Raw genomic sequence first — 18,453 nt, forward strand, 5'->3', positions numbered from 1 at the left:
AATGCAGGAATTGAATATCCGTTAATAGTTGATTGAATTTGGGAAATGATCATGTTAGATCAGCAATATAAATGATTAGAGATCTATTTGATATGAATTTCAGAAAAGAAAGTGTATATGATGTCGGTACTGATTATATGAAGATGAAAGTAGAAGAATGTCGGAAGAATTCTAGTTGATGTATGGAATTAGTATATAACTAACCTAGAATTGACAGATATGTCAGTGGTTAGAATGTACAGAAATATTTAGATGAAATATTTCGACTTTTCTACGACATGAACGAAGTTCTATATAGAGTAGTGTCTAGTACGAAGATCTTATGACAACTCTTATAGAAAAGTGCTACTTGAATTTAAGAACTCCAGAAATAGCTAGAAGATTGATGAATGAAGAATTATTCGAGTACCGAATTGGTTATTAATTCGACGACAATGCATTAAGTCAAAAAGATGATATTCGACTATTGCCATGCAGAAAGTTAGAGATAAACTCATATCAATAGAGAATAAGAAAAATCAGTTATAGTCGAGCTTTCTCTTCAATTTTTCTGAAGCTATTACATCATAAAAATCACGATTCTTGAATTTCATGATATCGATTCTGAGGTTTTTGTATTCGACCTCGATTGATTTTGATTGACTCTTATTCTTTTGCTATAGTCTGATTTGATTTACTCGCTTTAAGTTTTGATATGCAAGTGAGTTGTTTTCACTGTGCATATTTTGTCATTCAGACTATTTGATTTTGGGTGACCTTGACTTGAGCGAGTTTCTTTGATTTGAAATTTGAGAATTATTGATTATTTGATGTGTCTATTCAGTGTATCTTGAAGTATTTGGCTCGTAACTGATAGAAATTCAGATTCGAACTATCAGCAAGATTTATGGGTTGATTTCATGATTTATCCGTAATTGGGAAATATAAATAAGGAGTTAGATAATGGCTTGATCGATTGAGTACAGATCTGTAAGTTTTGTATATTTTGATGCTTGAGTTTCTAGACAGATACTCAAACAATCAGAATTGTTGCAATCCAAACTAAACTCGATTGGTTTGGAAAGATGAAAGCAACATTGATATTAGATCAAGCAATGAAAATTCGATTGAGAATGCTAGATTAAGATATGAGACAAGATAGTAGATCAGAACAGATAAAGTTTGTGGTAAATAATCGTTTGATTATGTCAGATATTCTAGATATGGAATATCAGATTCTGAAAAAGGCATAGTACAACTGAATTTATATCTCTTCAGTTATTTAAACATGTATGAATTACTTGGCAATTAGTATTGGTGAAAGAAATGAAAGCAGATATGACAGAATTGACATTACCAATACTAAAATTCCAGTAAAAAAAAAAGAAAGAAAAGAAGACCCAAGTGGTTTTTGTAACAGATTAGTTACATAAGAGCTGAAAGAAGATCAACTTTTCGAAAAATTTTAGTTCGAATCTACTCAAATCGTCAAGATTTTGAAATTTAGATTGTAGTAGATTTCAACATATTAAAGAATATGTTGTATTAGACATTATACAGACATAAAGAGATAACTGTTAAGAAGTTAGCAAGATGATCAGATTAAGGAATTATTGAATCTATTGTCGTGATAGAGACTTTAGATTTGTTGGCTAGATTGTGGCACTGATTTTCAGATGTTCTGAGTGTTTGGTTGTATGAGATTTCATTATACCATCCTCCGATTAGTGGACTATCAGATGTGATTATCCAAATTTTTGAGGATATACTCAAAACTATAGTACTAGATTCGGTACTAGCTGATTGACTTTCTGCCACTTGCTTACTATAATTCCTGTGACAGCTATCTGATAGATATAGAGACAGTATTCTGGTTATTGATTGATAAGAAAAGCAGAATTGTCTTTAGTTTGAAATGATATTACAGAAGTATCAGCTATCAGACCAGATATGAGTCAAGAAAAGATAGAGAATGTGAAGATTGCTTTGAACAGACTAAGAACAGAGCAGCATAGACAAAGTTAGAAAATGAGCAACAGATATAGATTTTGAAGCCTGAACACAATGATCAACAAGGAAGTTCTTTCCCAAGCATCATTAGGTTTAGAAAGAGACTTCAGAAGTGAATCAATAATTGATCCCTGTGAGTATTTGATCTAACTTATGGATTAATACTCAATCTCGAAGTGTCAGATAGATGAATTGTTATCCATATGCATCGGCTGAAGAATATCAGTTAGAATATGTATGTGCATTCAATTCAGATAAAACAGAAGCCGATAAGATTTTAAGCAAGGCATACTAACTGATGCAGAGTTAGATCACGAGAAAGAGCAGCTGAGATATAAGTTGACTCAGTGATTATATGTTAATGAGAATATATCTGATTGTAGAAGCGGTCAGAAAGAAGAATAAGATACGATAGAAGAGAAGATATCAGAATAGATATCTAAAGCTCATAGACTTGAAGTAAGTATTACTTCAGTTAGCTATACAGCTTACGAGAATCAGCAGTAAGATCAAATGCGATTTCGAGGACGAAATCATTCCTTAGAGGGGAGGAATTGTAAGGCCCGAAAATATTAAGTTATTAATTAAGAGATTTAAGATTTAAATTTCGAATATGAGAAAATATGAATTTGAGCATTTATGGAAATTAGAGATTTTAATTTCGGGTCGAAAATATTTAATTTGAGGATTTTTTGAATTTTAAGATTTTAATATTCGGAATTTTTAAATTAAAAGACTAAAAATATTGGAATTAATAATTATGGAATTTAATATGTTAATTTAAAGATGAAAAATATAAAGGATTTAAGATGAGGATGAAATCCGAGCAAGGACCAATTTGCAAATATGGAAAAGTTCAAGGACTAAAATGCGATAAGGTCCGAAATTATTTAATTTTAATCCGAGAATATTTAATTTGAGAATATTTAGAGTTTAGAATTAAATTCTACTATTTTTAAATTATTTAGGATTGAAATTGAATTAAATCACTTGTCCGGGGTCTGATGTGCAATTATGCAAAAGTTTAGGGGCCAAAGTGCAATTTCCCTTGCAAATGAGCAATTACACGTGTGATGTGTATAATTAGTGGAAAGTGGATTAATTCATCAGATTCCCAGCAAAGAAGTCGAGAGTGGAGAGAAAATGAGGTTGCAACCATTTCTTGCACTTCAAGTCCCGATTAAACTTCATCCGTCCGGTAAAATTTTAAATAGATCGCATATTTGCGATCACAGCTCCGGGTGCTACGTTTTGACGTAAGTTTTATGAAGTTCTACCATTTTTTAATTTTATTATTTTGTTAGAATTAAGATTTGATTGTATAAACATGTTCTAGTATATACGACGATAGCATATCTAAGACGTATCAATAAAAGATTGTCGTTTGAACATGTATTTGATTTTTGAAAAACTTTTCGAAATTTTGAATATTGGGAGCTGTATATGTAGTAGCCCGAACCCTAATTGAGTAATTAAAGGATTAATGCTAATTAAATAAATTGGGGATTGGACGGATCGAAAGCTCCGAAGGGACGATCGGAAGCTCCGATCGGGATCGGAAGCTCCGATGAGGATCGGAGGCACCGATGATATTACGTCATCCATGACGTGTGGCTGGATCGGAAGCTCCGATCAGGACCGGAGGCTCCGATCACCCCTATCTGGAGTCAACAAGTGATATTTTGACACATGGAAGATCAGGATCTTCGGAAGCTCCGATGGCAGGATCGGACATTCCGATCGAAGTTCGGACGTTCTGATCGAGGATCGGAGGCTCCGATCGTTGTTTATAAATAGAAGGCCGAGGCTTCATTTCTCTTTGCCAATTCCGAGTTCTCCTTTCCTTTCTAGTCCTTTTGGAGCTGTTCTAGTCTTCTTAGGCTTGGTCCGGAGGTCGGAGAGGCGTTCGGTAGTCGTAGCGGAGTTGTGCCAAAGTTCTGGAGGCATCGACATCAAAGGGCTAACGACGAACGAAGGTATAGCTTTTGCTTCCTATAAATATTTAGGAGTATGCAATAGCTTAGTTAAGGCTTTTAGGGCGCTATAATGATAGTAGTATCATTTCGCTGTGTAGGCGAACTTTAGGCTTGGACTTAGAGCTGGTAGTGCCTACCTGGTATTTGAGGTACGAAAGTACTGTTCGAGATATCCTGACTGAGTATGCATGTATTATATGACTGCATGATTTATATGCCATGATATTATGCTGCATTCATTTGCATCTTGCTGTATCTCCTTCGAGATGTCTGTAGTAGGGTTGTACCCTATCCTGTTAGTGGATGGACTTCCATCGATTTGGGTCCGGCGTATCCACAGTTATCTCGGTATGGGAGCCACCTCCTGAAGAAACGGCACAGCGTGCTACATACCAGGGCCCGGTCTGTCTCTGTTATCTGATCCTTGACCTCGAGTCTATAGGGAGTTCACTTTGCATGCATGTATACTCATACTCTCGCACTGAGCGTTGTATGCTCATGTCTCGTACTCTGTATTTTTTGGACACCCTATTCCATGGGGCAGGTTTGCGATTGGACGAGGAGGGTGGATCCAGGAGGGGCTAGTCAGTGGTTGGCCAGCTGGAGCTTCGTCTAGGTTTTATTACTGTTGTTTGGGTTTATACAGCTATTCGATTTGGTTGTATATTATTGGATAATTACAGATTCCATTTCTTGGGATTGTATAATGTTATTGGTTTCCGCAGTTTTATTCTGATATCTGTTTTATTAAGTTAATTGCATGCCTAAGTTCTGTTTAGTAGGTGATCTGGGTAAGGGTCACTACATTTATGGTATCAAAGCATGCAAAAGATTTCTTGGGATTTAGTCTCATCTTGAGGTATTTTTGTAGATGTCAAATCGTGACGACCAGAGTTCTCATGGCAGTGTTGGTGGGCGTTTGGGTGATGCCGACCGGGAGCCTCGTCGAGAACGGCGTCATCGTCACCATGACGACGAGCGTTTCACTGTGCGTCGATTCTTAGCTATGGGTCCTAAGCCCTTAGTTGGAGGTGAGTCTCCGGAGGATGCGGAGAACTGGTTAGACCGCATGGAGACGACTTTTCAGACTTTCCAATGCACCGATGAGCAGAAGGTGGAGACCCTTGGCTATCTTCTGGATGGGCGTGCGCGCAGGTGGTGGAGGTTTACTTCTGCACCTTTTGTTACGGCGAGAGGAGTGGCCACCTGGGCCGAGTTTCGCACAGCTTTCCAAAAGCGGTATTTTCCTCCTGCACTCCGACAGTCGAAGGCAGGCGAGCTACTGAGTCTGCGACAGGGAACCATGTCTATCGATGAGTATCAGCAGAGGTTCTTTGATCTGCTATCCTATTGCCCCGAGATTGCTGATAGCTCAGAGATGAAGTATAATCTGTTTCTTCAGGGCCTTAACCCTGAGATCCATGACCGTGTGGCGGTTGGTGACGACATGTCCTACGAGGGTTTGGTGAGCCGTTGTCACCAGGCGGAGGACAGCATTCGGCGAAACAGGTCTTTCTCTCAGTCGAGACCTGCTAGTTCTTTGGGTCCCCGTGCCCAAACCTTCAAGAAGTCTGGATCTTCTTCTTCCTCTTGTTCTGGAGGTATTGTCCGTTATGGTAAGAAGGACAAGTGTGATCACTGTGGGAAGAACCATCCATCCGACAAGTGCCGCAGAGCTTCTGGAGCTTGTTTCCGTTGTGGAGAGACTGGTCATATCCGGAGGGATTGTCCACAGTCTGGGGGAGGCGGTTCTGGATCTGGTTCAGGATCGGGTTCTCAGGCTACCGTACAGCAGAGGTCGCAGGGACAGTCTGCTGGGAGTTCTCATTTGAGGCCACAAGCTTCTGGCCAGGTGTTTGCCCTGAGACATGATCAGGCTGTGGAGGAGAATGAGAAAGTCATCGCAGGTACATTTCTGCTTTATGGTATACCTGCTCTTGTACTTATTGACACTGGTGCATCTCATTCCTTCATTTCTGCACGTTTTGTTAAGAGGCATAAGTTACCATGCATTGCACTAGACGTAGTGATGTCTGTTTCTACTCCGACGGGCCAATCTGCTTTGGCTAAGCGTCTAGTGATGGGTTGCCCTTTATAGTTCGAAGGGAACGTTCTGTTGGCGAATCTCATGGTCCTGGCGATGGACGACTTTGATTGCATTCTGGGAATAGATGTGCTGACTACCTATCGAGCTTCAGTGGACTGCTATCAGAGATTAGTACGCTTTCATCCGGAAGGGAGTGAGAGTTGGTTTTTCTATGGTGAGGGAGCGCGACCCCCGATGCCTTTGGTATCAGCTTTGAGAGCCTGTCGAGCTCTAGAGTCTGGCGGGGAAGGCTACCTTATCTATGCAGTTGATTTGTCCGCTGAGAGTATTGGGATAGAGAGCATTCCTGTTGTGGATGAATTTCCAGATGTGTTTCCTGATGAGATTCCGGGTTTTCCTCCTGCTAGGGAAGTCGAGTTTGGCATAGAGTTGATGCCGGGTACTTCGCCTATTTCTAGAGCGCCGTATCGTCTGGCTCCGTTAGAGATGCGTGAGTTGAAGAATCAGCTACAGGATCTTTTGGACAAGGGGTACATTCGTCCTAGTGTATCTCCTTGGGGAGCTCCTGTTCTCTTCGTGAAGAAGAAGGATGGGTCGATGCGGCTGTGCATTGACTATCGGCAGCTGAATCGAGTGACTGTGAAGAACAAGTATCCGTTGCCTCGTGTTGATGACTTGTTTGACCAGCTGCAGGGCACATCAATTTACTCCAAGATTGACTTGAGATCTGGGTATCATCAGTTGAGAGTCCGTGATCAGGACGTAGCCAAGACTGCATTCCGTACTCGCTATGGGCATTACGAGTTCCTAGTGATGCCATTTGGTTTGACCAATGCGCCGGCTATATTCATGGATCTGATGAACCGTGTCTTCAGGGAGTATTTGGACAAGTTTGTCGTGGTCTTCATTGACGACATCCTGGTTTATTCGCGTAATACGGAAGAGCATGTTTCTCACTTGCGGTTGGTACTACAGACTCTTCGAGATGAGCAGTTGTACGCCAAGCTGAGCAAGTGTGAGTTCTGGATGGATAGAGTGGTCTTTCTTGGCCATATCATATCCAGGGAAGGGATTTCTGTGGATCCAAGCAAGATTGAAGCGGTACTTAATTGGTCGCGTCCGACGACGGTTGCTGAGATCCGTAGTTTTCTGGGTCTAGCAGGGTATTATCGTCGCTTCATTCTGAACTTCTCTCAGTTAGCTCGACCGTTGACGCAGCTTACCCGCAAGGGTGTGGATTTTGAGTGGTCCTCCGAGTGTGAGGAGAATTTCCGTGAGCTTCGACGGCGGTTGACTTCTGCGCCGGTGTTAGCATTACCGTCAGGATCTGGAGGGTATGTAGTTTACACGGATGCTTCTCTTCAGGGGTTAGGTTGTGTCCTGACTCAGAATGGGCATGTGATCGCATACGCTTCTAGACAGCTGAAGCTTCACGAGGACAACTACCCAGTCCATGATTTGGAGTTAGCAGCCATTGTGTTCGCTTTGAAGATCTGGCGTCATTATCTGTATGGCGAGAAATTTGAGATCTTCACCGACCATAAGAGTCTCAAGTATTTGTTCACTCAGGCGGAGTTGAACATGAGGCAGAGACGTTGGATGGATTTGCTTAAGGACTATGATTGCGAGATTAAGTACCATCCGGGAGCTGCTAATCTCACCGCTGATGCTTTGAGTAGCAAGGTGCGACTATCCGCACTTCAGAATTGTTCGATGTCTAGTGCGATCAGTGACTGTTGTACTTCAGGTTATACCTTCAAGCATAAGAAAGGTATGCAGAGTATCCAGATGTTTGCGATATTATCTGAGCCAGCCTTGTACTCGCGGATCCGAGATGCTCAGATGTCTGATTCAAAGACCCAGCGTTTAGCTCGTCTAGCTAACGAGGGTAGCTCGTCTGGATTTCATTATCAGTCAGACGGCTTTCTGTGTTTGTCTGGTAGGCTTGTGATTCCACAGGATGAAGAGTTGCGAGAGGAGATTTTGTCTCAGGCACATCGCACTAAGTTGAGTATTCATCCTGGGAGCAACAAGATGTACAAGGATCTACGTACTCGTTTCTGGTGGAAGGGAATGAAACGCAGTGTTTATCAGTTTGTTTCGAGATGTTTGGTGTGTCAACAGGTCAAGGCAGAACACCGACGACCTGGAGGATTGCTTCACAGTCTGCCTATTCCTGAATGGAAATGGGAGTTTATCACAATGGACTTTGTGACCCATTTGCCGGTATCCCCGAGGAACTGTGATGCTATCTGGGTTGTGGTGGACCGACTCACCAAGTCAGCGCATTTCATTGCCTATAGCCGAGAGTACTCTGTGGATCGCATGGCACGGATGTACATTCAGGAGATCGTTCGACTTCATGGAGTGCCTGTGAGCATTGTCAGCGATCGGGACCCCAGGTTTACTTCTAGATTCTGGGGGAGTGTTCAGCGTGCGATGGGTACTACTCTCAGTTTGAGTACAGCCTATCATCCGGAGACTGATGGTCAGTCAGAGCGCACTATCCGTACGTTAGAAGATATGCTTAGAGCGTGCGTCATGGATTTCGGTTCAGCCTGGCAGGATCATTTGCCGTTGATCGAGTTCGCTTACAACAACAGCTATCACACTAGTATTGGGATGGCACCTTTTGAAGCGTTGTATGGGCGACGTTGTCGTACTCCACTCTTCTGGGAAGAAGTGGGGGAGAGACAGGATGAAGGACCGGAGTTTATCCAGCAGGCGATAGACATTGTTGATCAAATCAAGAAACGGATTAAGACTGCACAGGATCATCAGGCCAGCTATGCTAATATCAAGCGTAGGCCTTTGCAGTTCGAGGTCGGGGAGAAAGTGTTTCTGAGAGTGTCACCTTTCCGCAAGATTCTCAGATTTGGCCTTAAGGGCAAGTTGTCTCCCAGATTTATCGGTCCGTTTGAGATCTTGGAGAGTATTGGCGATTTGGCTTATCGACTAGCTTTGCCACCGCATCTATCCAGTATTCACGACGTGTTCCACGTATCTCTGTTGCGACGGTATGTGGCGGATGAGTCCCACATTCTGCAGCGGTCTGATGTTCAGGTGGATAAGGATTTGACTTATGTTGAGAAACCTCTTCGTATCCTGGATTATAAGGATAAGGTTTTACGGAACAAAGTCATTCCTTTGGTTTTAGTTCAGTGGCAGCGCCGAGGCACTGAGGAAGCTACTTGGGAGCTTGAGGACAGGATGCGTAAAGACCATCCTGAGTTGTTTTGATTTCATTCTTTAAGTTGTATTCAGTTGCAAACTCTGTAAACGTTTGATTTGAATAAAGAATGTTTCTGATTTCTGTATTTGCATTCGGTACTTAAGATCTGATTTCGGGGACGAAATATCTTAAGTGGGGGAGAATGTAGTAGCCCAAACCCTAATTGAGTAATTAAAGGATTAATGCTAATTAAATAAATTGGGGATTGGACGGATCGGAAGCTCCGAAGGGACGATCGGAAGCTCCGATCGGGATCGGAAGCTCCGATGAGGATCGGAGGCACCGATGATATTACGTCATCCATGACGTGTGGCTGGATCGGAAGCTCCGATCAGGACCGGAGGCTCCGATCACCCCTATCTGGAGTCAACAAGTGATATTTTGACACGTGGCAGATCAGGATCTTCGGAAGCTCCGATGGCAGGATCGGACGTTCCGATCGAAGATCGGACGTTCCGATCGAGGATCGGAGGCTCCGATCGTTGTCTATAAATAGAAGGCCGAGGCTTCATTTCTCTTTGCCAATTCCGAGTTCTCCTTTCCTTTCTAGTCCTTTTGGAGCTGTTCTAGTCTTCTTAGGCTTGGTCCGGAGGTCGGAGAGGCGTTCGGTAGTCGTAGCGGAGTTGTGCCCAAGTTCTGGAGGCATCGACATCAAAGGGCTAACGACGGACGAAGGTATAGCTTTTGCTTTCTATAAATATTTAGGAGTATGCAATAGCTTAGTTAAGGCTTTTAGGGCGCTATAATGATAGTAGTATCATTTCGCTGTGTAGGCGGACTTTAGGCTTGGACTTAGAGCTGGTAGTGCCTACCTGGTATTTGAGGTACGAAAGTACTGTTCGAGATATCCTGACTGAGTATGCATGTATTATATGACTGCATGATTTATATGCCATGATATTATGCTGCATTCATTTGCATCTTGCTGTATCTCCTTCGAGATGTCTGTAGTAGGGTTGTACCCTATCCTGTTAGTGGATGGACTTCCATCGATTTGGGTCCGGCGTATCCACAGTTATCTCGGTATGGGAGCCACCTCCTGAAGCGACGGCACAGCGTGCTACATACCAGGGCCCGGTCTGTCTCTGTTATCTGATCCTTGACCTCGAGTCTATAGGGAGTTCACTTTGCATGCATGTATACTCATACTCTCGCACTGAGCGTTGTATGCTCATGTCTCGTACTCTGTATTTTTTGGACACCCTATTCCATGGGGCAGGTTTGCGATTGGACGAGGAGGGTGGATCCAGGAGGGGCTAGTCAGTGGTTGGCCAGCTGGAGCTTCGTCTAGGTTTTATTACTGTTGTTTGGGTTTATACAGCTATTCGATTTGGTTGTATATTATTGGATAATTACAGATTCCTTTTCTTGGGATTGTATAATGTTATTGGTTTCCGCAGTTTTATTCTGATATCTGTTTTATTAAGTTAATTGCATGCCTAAGTTCTGTTTAGTAGGTGATCTGGGTAAGGGTCACTACAGTATAATTCGAAATATAGCTGCTGAATTGGTGATGATAATGAGTTTATATGTTTGTTAAGAGGGTGTTTACGCTTTCGGAATTATCGATTTCGAACTGTTACGCCGCCGGTTTGCAATTTAATCCGATATCAGCTATAGATTGAACTTAGCACTAAATATCAGAGTTGAGAATGATATTAAGCTTATTGTACACTTCATTTCAGTTGGGAAATGAAGTTCTCAAAGTCGAATCGACGAGTTCGAGCTGTTTGAACAATTAAAGTTGAATCCAGACTTTGATCAACTATCAACGTCAATGAGCAAGCGTGAATGAATAGACGTTTTGAGATGTCATCTGAGTTGAAGCTAGCAATCTTGAATATGTCAACACGACGATTGGATGGTATGATTCGACATTATCCTCGCCAGGTAGAACAACTCGAGAACGTGGTGGTTTTCGAGTTTTCCTAAAATCACATACTTACTTGTTTAAATACTCTTATGTGATTTACTTGTTATTATTGACTTGCATGAATCGTAAATGGTGTGTTCAAGATGTTTATCAGTATGTGTATGATTTAATGCATCAAGATTATGTTGCATTCATCTTGAACTCTTACCTTAAAAGCATAGAGGGCAGATTGGCCTAGATTGCGAAATGACATTTGGAGAACTATAGTTGAGTGGCATGGATTGTAGATTCGCTTCCAGAGCTAGATGACTAACTATAGTTTCACCAAATTCAGGGGACTTGAGATATTTGACGCCACCTCGATTGGGACAGTCGGTGGTTAATTAAAGATTTTCTTTCCTCGGGATCCCAAGAACCAAGATTTATGCTTATCAGCCTTGATAGCTTATTCCTTCAAACATGCATTGTATTTACGCATTAGCCTAGAGATTTTTATGGTTTAGCATATGCGTTTATCAATGCCAGCTTGTTATTATATACTATTCAAGATGTGAATGTGTTTATATGCTTGATTTGAGATTGCTAAAGATGATATGATTCTATGATTTACATGTTCTTACATGTTTATGATTTAAGATTATTATAGCATATAGATTTCATATGCTTAAATAATGTATATGCATGTCTTTCATACTGAGAATTATATTCTCATCGGAGTTATCCGGCTATTTCTTTGTTTGTACGTGTGCATTGCAATAGGTGGGGCAGGAGCTGGTCAGAATTTATGTAGAAAGATCAAGAGAGAGTTTTAGCATGTGGTGACTCAGGTTTAAGCAGATGACATGGTGTTTAGATATTGAGCCTTAGATAAACATGCTAGAACAAATACAAGAACTTTGTATATATGTTTTATTTGTTGGATACTTGTTCATATTCTAGCTTGTCTTGTATTTGAATCAATAGATAGTGGTGATATGAAATTGTGCACATGTTTAGAACTTGATAACAATGTACGTGCATGTTTTAGATTGGAAAAGCATGTAAATAAGAGGTTCAAAGATCAACCTTTTTTCTACTGAAAACAGAGAATCATTTCTGCCCAGAATAGGCCCGAGCTGCAAAAAAGTGCAGACCGAGCGCTGCCTAAAAAATCCTAAACCGAAGGTTGTGTATGAGGGAGCGCTCGATCGAAGGTTGTGTATGAGGGAGCGCTCGATCGGCCAAAAAGTGTCGACCGATCGCAACCACTGATAAGTGCATTTTATGCACTTAATTTGCATATGATTTGACTTGGCTTTTGTGATGTATCGAGTAGATTTTATGTGTATTTGTTGTTGTTTTTGTGAGATGCAAGGATTTGAGGAAAATTAACGAGAAGAGACGGAAAAAGTAATTACGAAGCTGCAAGTTTACAAAACTACTGGAGCTGATAGATACATTCAAATCCGATCTCCACCATTCATAATGAATATTGGGATGTTTTTAAGCTTCTGTAAAAATTTCAGCTCAATCCGACAGCCAGAACTCATGTTATGATTTTTGCAAGAATGCTGCGCGAGTTGGATTTGTTGTAGAGCACCCGCACCCGGAACCCAAAAACGCGGCACATCTGCGCCCGAGTGTAGCGCACCCGCGCCTGACGTGTCTTATTTTTGGAAAATTTTAGTCTTGAACTTTAAAATGACTCTTTGGCATATATCAGGTTAGAATCGAGGGTTTTCATCAGTTTTTGAAGGCTAGAGATGGGTAGAGACCAAGGAAAAGGGGAAGAAGCATTCTTGGCACGAAGACGGACGAAGCGACTATCGGAGACGGAGAAGCATCATCTACCTTCATTTTTATTTCATTCTTTCTCCTAATTTTTGAATGATGTTCAAGAACATGCTTTGTTTGATTTTTATTTTCATTATGAACTAATTCATTTGTCTAGAGGGATGACGTAGCTTGACTTGAAACCATGTTTTTGATATTTTTCTTGATATATTAGAATTATTCATTCGGTTTATTTGTGTTTTCCTGAACTGATTGCGTTCAATTAACTGATCATTAGTTGAATTGTTATATTTATTTGAAATCTATCACTCGAGAGAGGCGATTTTGAATAGGACCGTATAAAAATACATCATTGGTGTTTATAGAGTTCGAGAGGCCTATAAATCCATTGAAGCCTTTGTAAGAATCACTGTGCCATTTACCGAATTTAATATTTGAACTTAGATAGAGATATTGAGTTTGCTATTGAATACAAATTTCTGCTAGACACTCGAGAGAGGTAGTAGAAAATAATAGAAATTCTTGGCTAATAAACTAGAAGAATTGATGATATAAATTTCTTTATGAATTAACTTGGTGGATGGTTAAGTGATGTCGAACCTCTAGAATTTGTCTCTCATTGAATTTTCGTCATGCGAACTCGTTGCTAATTAATTTTATTTATTGCAATTTTTTGTTATTTTAACTCAATCCATTCTCGTCGCTCTACATAGGATTAAGATTTTATTATTTGCAAATATTTAATATAATACCATTTTATTCATTCTCTGTGGGATCGACTTGGACTCATTTTCTATATTAAAACTTGACACCGTGCACTTGCGGGCACAAAATTATGCAACAATTTTTTTGCGCCGTTGCCGGGGATTGAATTTTATTTAATTTATATTAAATTGTGCTAATTAGACTTAATTTTGATTTAGAGCATTTTATTTTATTTTGTTGGTTCTAATTTTAAATATTTCTCTTGTTTATGTAGTTTATGCGAAAAAGCCAGAGTTATGACTCACTACTCTTTGATCCGAAAATCGAGAAAACTGCTAAAGCTTTGAGAAAAGCTAGAAGAGAAGAGTTGCAACAAATGGCTAAAGAAAGAGAAAGAGTTGTCAATAATACTCCGGTGCTCATCAGATATCACTTTAGACCGGTGATCAACAATCATTATTCTGGAATAGCTCGGCATAATATCACGACAAATAATTTTAAATTGAAGCCAGCTTTGATCAATATGGTGCAGTAAAATCAGTTTAGTGGTGCAGCGACTGAAGATCCGAATTTGCATATGCGCACTTTTCTGGAGATTGCGGACACATTGAAAATTCATGGTGTTACTGAAAACACCATCAGACTACGATTGTTCCCGTTCTCTCTTAGGGAGCAGTCACTACCTCTTGGGAGCATCACTACATGGGAGGACATGACATCTAAATTTCTGGCTAAGTACTTTCCTCCTGCCAAGTCTGCCCAACTAAAAATTGAGACCACCACTTTCAAACAGCAAGATTATGAGCTACTGTATGAAGCTTGGAAGCGTTACAAGGAATTGCTTCAGAAGTGTCCAAACCATAATTTTCATTGGGAACAGATCGAATTATTCTACAATGGTTTGAATGGACCAACGAAGATTTTTGTGGATGCTGCTGCTGGAGGTTCAATATTCGCTAAATTTCCTGCTGAGTAGTATGAGATGCTTGAGCAAATGATGATTAACAGTTATCAGTGGCAGAGTGAGATATCTGCGATAAGGAAGCCTGCTGGAATTCACGAGGTTGATGCATTCACTGCTTTGACTGCTCAGATGGCTACTATTTATACACAGTTGGCTGCACTGACCAAAGGGAATCAAAGTTCTACTGAGACAGCATCACTGGCGACTGCCGTAACTTCTGCTGATGGATTTGTGAGTGTGGAGCAAGCTCAGTATGTAAACAACCGAAATTTTACTGGCTATCGAGGTAATCCTGTACCAAATCAATATCATCCTAGTTTGCGCAATCATGAGAATTTTTCATATGTAAATAATAATAATGTATTGAATCCTCCATCGGGGTTCAATAATAAAAAGGATGAGGGTAGGTCATCTTTGGAGGATTTGGTTGGTAATTTTATTTTTGAGTCAACAAAAAGATTTGAGAGAACTGAGAATAGGCTTGATAATATGGAGATAAACTTGACCAATGTGGGTGCTTCTATGAAAAATATTGAAATACAAATTGGTCAACTTGCAAATGCCTTGAGGAATCAGCAGAGAGGATCTTTTCCTAGCAACACAGAGGTGAATCCAATAGAGCAATGCAAGGCTATTATTTTGAGAAGTGGCAAGGAAGTTGGGGTAGATGAACCAAAAGTACTAGTGGATGATAAGGATCGAGTTGAAGAGATTGAGGTTGAATCTGAAGAATCTGTCAGTAAAAATTCTAGCAAGTCTGCAGTTATGCCTGAGAAACCGCCTGTGCCAAAAGTTGTTCTGCCATATCCTCAGCGGTTTAATAAAAAAGCGTTGGATGAGTATTTTTTTAAGTTTCTTGACATATTCAAGAAAATTTATATAAATATTCCATTCGCTGATGCTTTGGAGCAGATGCCACACTATGCAAATTTCAAAAGAATGTGATGGCAAGGAAGAGAAATCTTGAAGAATTTGAGACAGTGAATTTGACAAAGGAGCGCAGAGCCATCCTGCAAAAGAAACTACCACAAAAATTGAAAGATCCAGGGAGTTTTACTATTCCTTGTATTATTGGTGGTGCAACTGTTAATAGGGCATTATGTGATTTAGGTGCAAGTATTAATTTAATGTCTTTGTCTATTTTCAGGTCTTTGGAGCTTGGTGAGGTGAAACCAGCCACGATTACTCTGCAGTTGGCTAACCGTTCTCTGACTTATCCTCGCGGTATTGTGTAAAATGTATTGGATAAAGTAGATAAATTTATTTTTCCTGCTGACTTTGTAGTGCTTGACATGAAAGAAGCTCAAGATGTCCATCTAATTTTGGGGTGACCATTCTTGGCAACTGGAAGAGCTTTAATTGATGTGCAGGAGGGTGAATTAACTCTACGCGTTGGTGGTAAAGCGGTCACTTTTAATATTTATAAGACCACGAATTACCAATACGAAGTACGTGCTTGTAATCAAATTGATTTATTTGATTTTTCTGTGAATAATTTTGGTGTAGGAATAGAGCTGAAAAGTGGGCAAGATCCGAAGGTGGCGAAGAAGGTGAAAAAGAGAGATAAGTCCAAGATGATTTTTGAGTATGTTTGGAGGGTGAAAGAGAGGAACAAAACATTCAATAAAGTGACAGGAATTGTCTAAAATCAGCTTCAAATCGGGCTGAACACTTTAAACCAAGAGCTTTTTGGGAGGCAACCCAAGTTTTATTTTATTTTTGTTTTGTTTTAGTATTTTAATTTTTTTAATTTTTTTTAATTTTTAATTTTTTTGAGGGCATGTCTTGTTCACGCGCTAACATTGAATTTTCTACTCTAGGTCCTTGTAAAGAAATATCGAGTATCAATGTACCTACCCCCGAAATTATGATGAGTTTTGACTACTGACGGTCATGCCACAGGTATGCGCATTCCTCCGTTTTTGTTATTGAATTATCGTACATTGAGGACAATGCAGATATTTAAGTTTGGGGGGTGTTTAAAAATTTTGAAAATTGTGAAATTTTTTATGAGTTAGTTTGAGTTAGCATGATGTTTAATTGTGTTGGCCTATGATGAAAATAATTTTTGGTGTTAAAAGTGTTAATGTTAGCTATATTTTATCTTGAGTTCTCACTCATATTCACTATGCCTTGATTGTTGGCACTCTAGTTATTAGAGAAGCTTTGTGATTTTGTGAGTGAATTGGATGATTTGATTCTTAACTTTGGTGATTTATAATTGAAACCGAAGTAGACTTCTACAAGCATAGAAATGATTTAGGCAAAATTTTTATTGAATGATGAAAAGTTGCCAAAGTAACAAAGAATTTTTTTTTTGCAACTCCATCCGGGCCTGGAAAGGGATTGAATTCCTAATCACCAATCCATGAATAAGTTTGCGGATAAAATGGGGTTGATGCTCCATCTGGGCTATAGACGAGGGGATTGAAATTCGAATCCTATCTTTAGTTATAGCTAAGCCAGCGGGTAATTATTGGGGCTAAAATAAAACTGGGTGCAAAATCCAGCGATGTTATGAAAAAACTATGATATAATTTGAAAATTTCTTTTAATCTTAGTGAGTAGAAATTGAACTTGGTGGAGAGTGTTTTGAAACTAGAGAGCAAAATTGATGAATATATGAAACAAACTTGTTTCATTAGTGTATCGAAAGTGAGACGACCCTTACCTCTAATCTTAATTAAATAATAAAGAAAAATGCGGATTTTTTTTAAAAAAAATTTGCCATGACTTGTTTGAAAATAAACAAACCACCTTGTCACACGCGGCAGTTCTAACATAAAGGAGTAAAAGCGATAAAAGAAATCCAAGCTGCAATAGTCATAAACTTCGAAAATAAAGGCAACCCCACACAGTTGCAATAATAGCGATAACAAACTTCAAATCATAAAAATTCAAGCACAGGAAAAACACATCCTGGCTAATACTGAAAGTACTCAAAGTAAAATTCTTTAATTCAAAACAGAGTCTTAAGCGGAACTAAAGAAAACAGCAACGGTCATATGGTCTTGCACCGCCAGCGACCTCAACCTCGAGGATCCTGCCCCTCGGTTCCTAGGAACTCCTCCTCACCTGGCAAACAAACAAGCATAGTGAGTCTAATGACCCAGCAAGTATAAACAGGGTAATAACAAGGGTTTAAAATAACTGCGGTAATACTCAAAATACAGTACATAATATACTTGAAACTTAAGCTGTAAAAGTGCGTATGCTACAAGAGAATGAGGTAACATGTAAACGATGAACACACGCCAACTCACGCTATGAAACTCTTGAACTTTCTTAACTTAACTGAAACTCATGCATGACTGAAAACTGAATGCAATAAGACGAGTCAAACTGATAATGAAAGTGAAACTGTAAACTTAGATCCTTGAATTGTGACCCTCTGTTTTGATCGATCAATGGCTGCAGTGCACTATGCCGGCAAGATGCCGAGATTCCTCCCAATGCGACTTACCCCTTTATCTGTCATTTGGTAGGGATCCCGAGATTTCTCCCGATCTCACACTACCCGTCTATTTTGGTAGGTATCCTGGGATGTCTCCCGATCTCGATCTACCCATCTATGGCAAGTGAGTGAGGCATCCCACACCCATCAATATCCTATCTCGTCACAATTAAATCACTTCGTTCAAAAAAAAATATTTTCTTTTTCCTTCTTTGACTCGGCTCAAAATACTTAGCATGCATGAATAAAAGCGGCTTCCTTTGTAACATTTCGCTCGGCTCAAAGACGAGACTCAAGCACACATGTATGCAACTATGGGAAATGAAACTCAACGCAAAAATGTGGGTATTGGGTGAGAGAGTGGCTGCCCCTAGGTGGACTATTCAAACTTTAACTCCAAATCTTACAAACAAGGCCTAACCCGAGCAATCAACCCAAAC

At 40.0% G+C, this 18,453-nt stretch overlaps 1 non-coding gene across 1 annotated transcript; it reads right to left on the bottom strand.

Annotated features, from left to right (window-relative positions):
• Positions 1-14,355: 14,355 nt before the first annotated feature.
• On the bottom strand, positions 14,356-14,462 carry LOC140869984 (small nucleolar RNA R71). Its single transcript, XR_012146971.1, has one exon. It is a non-coding gene; the product is annotated as a small nucleolar RNA R71 (small nucleolar RNA).
• Positions 14,463-18,453: the final 3,991 nt, after the last annotated feature.

This window comes from Henckelia pumila, chromosome 4 (genome assembly GCF_033568475.1).
Source record: "Henckelia pumila isolate YLH828 chromosome 4, ASM3356847v2, whole genome shotgun sequence".
NCBI classification, from domain to species: Eukaryota; Viridiplantae; Streptophyta; class Magnoliopsida; order Lamiales; family Gesneriaceae; genus Henckelia; species Henckelia pumila.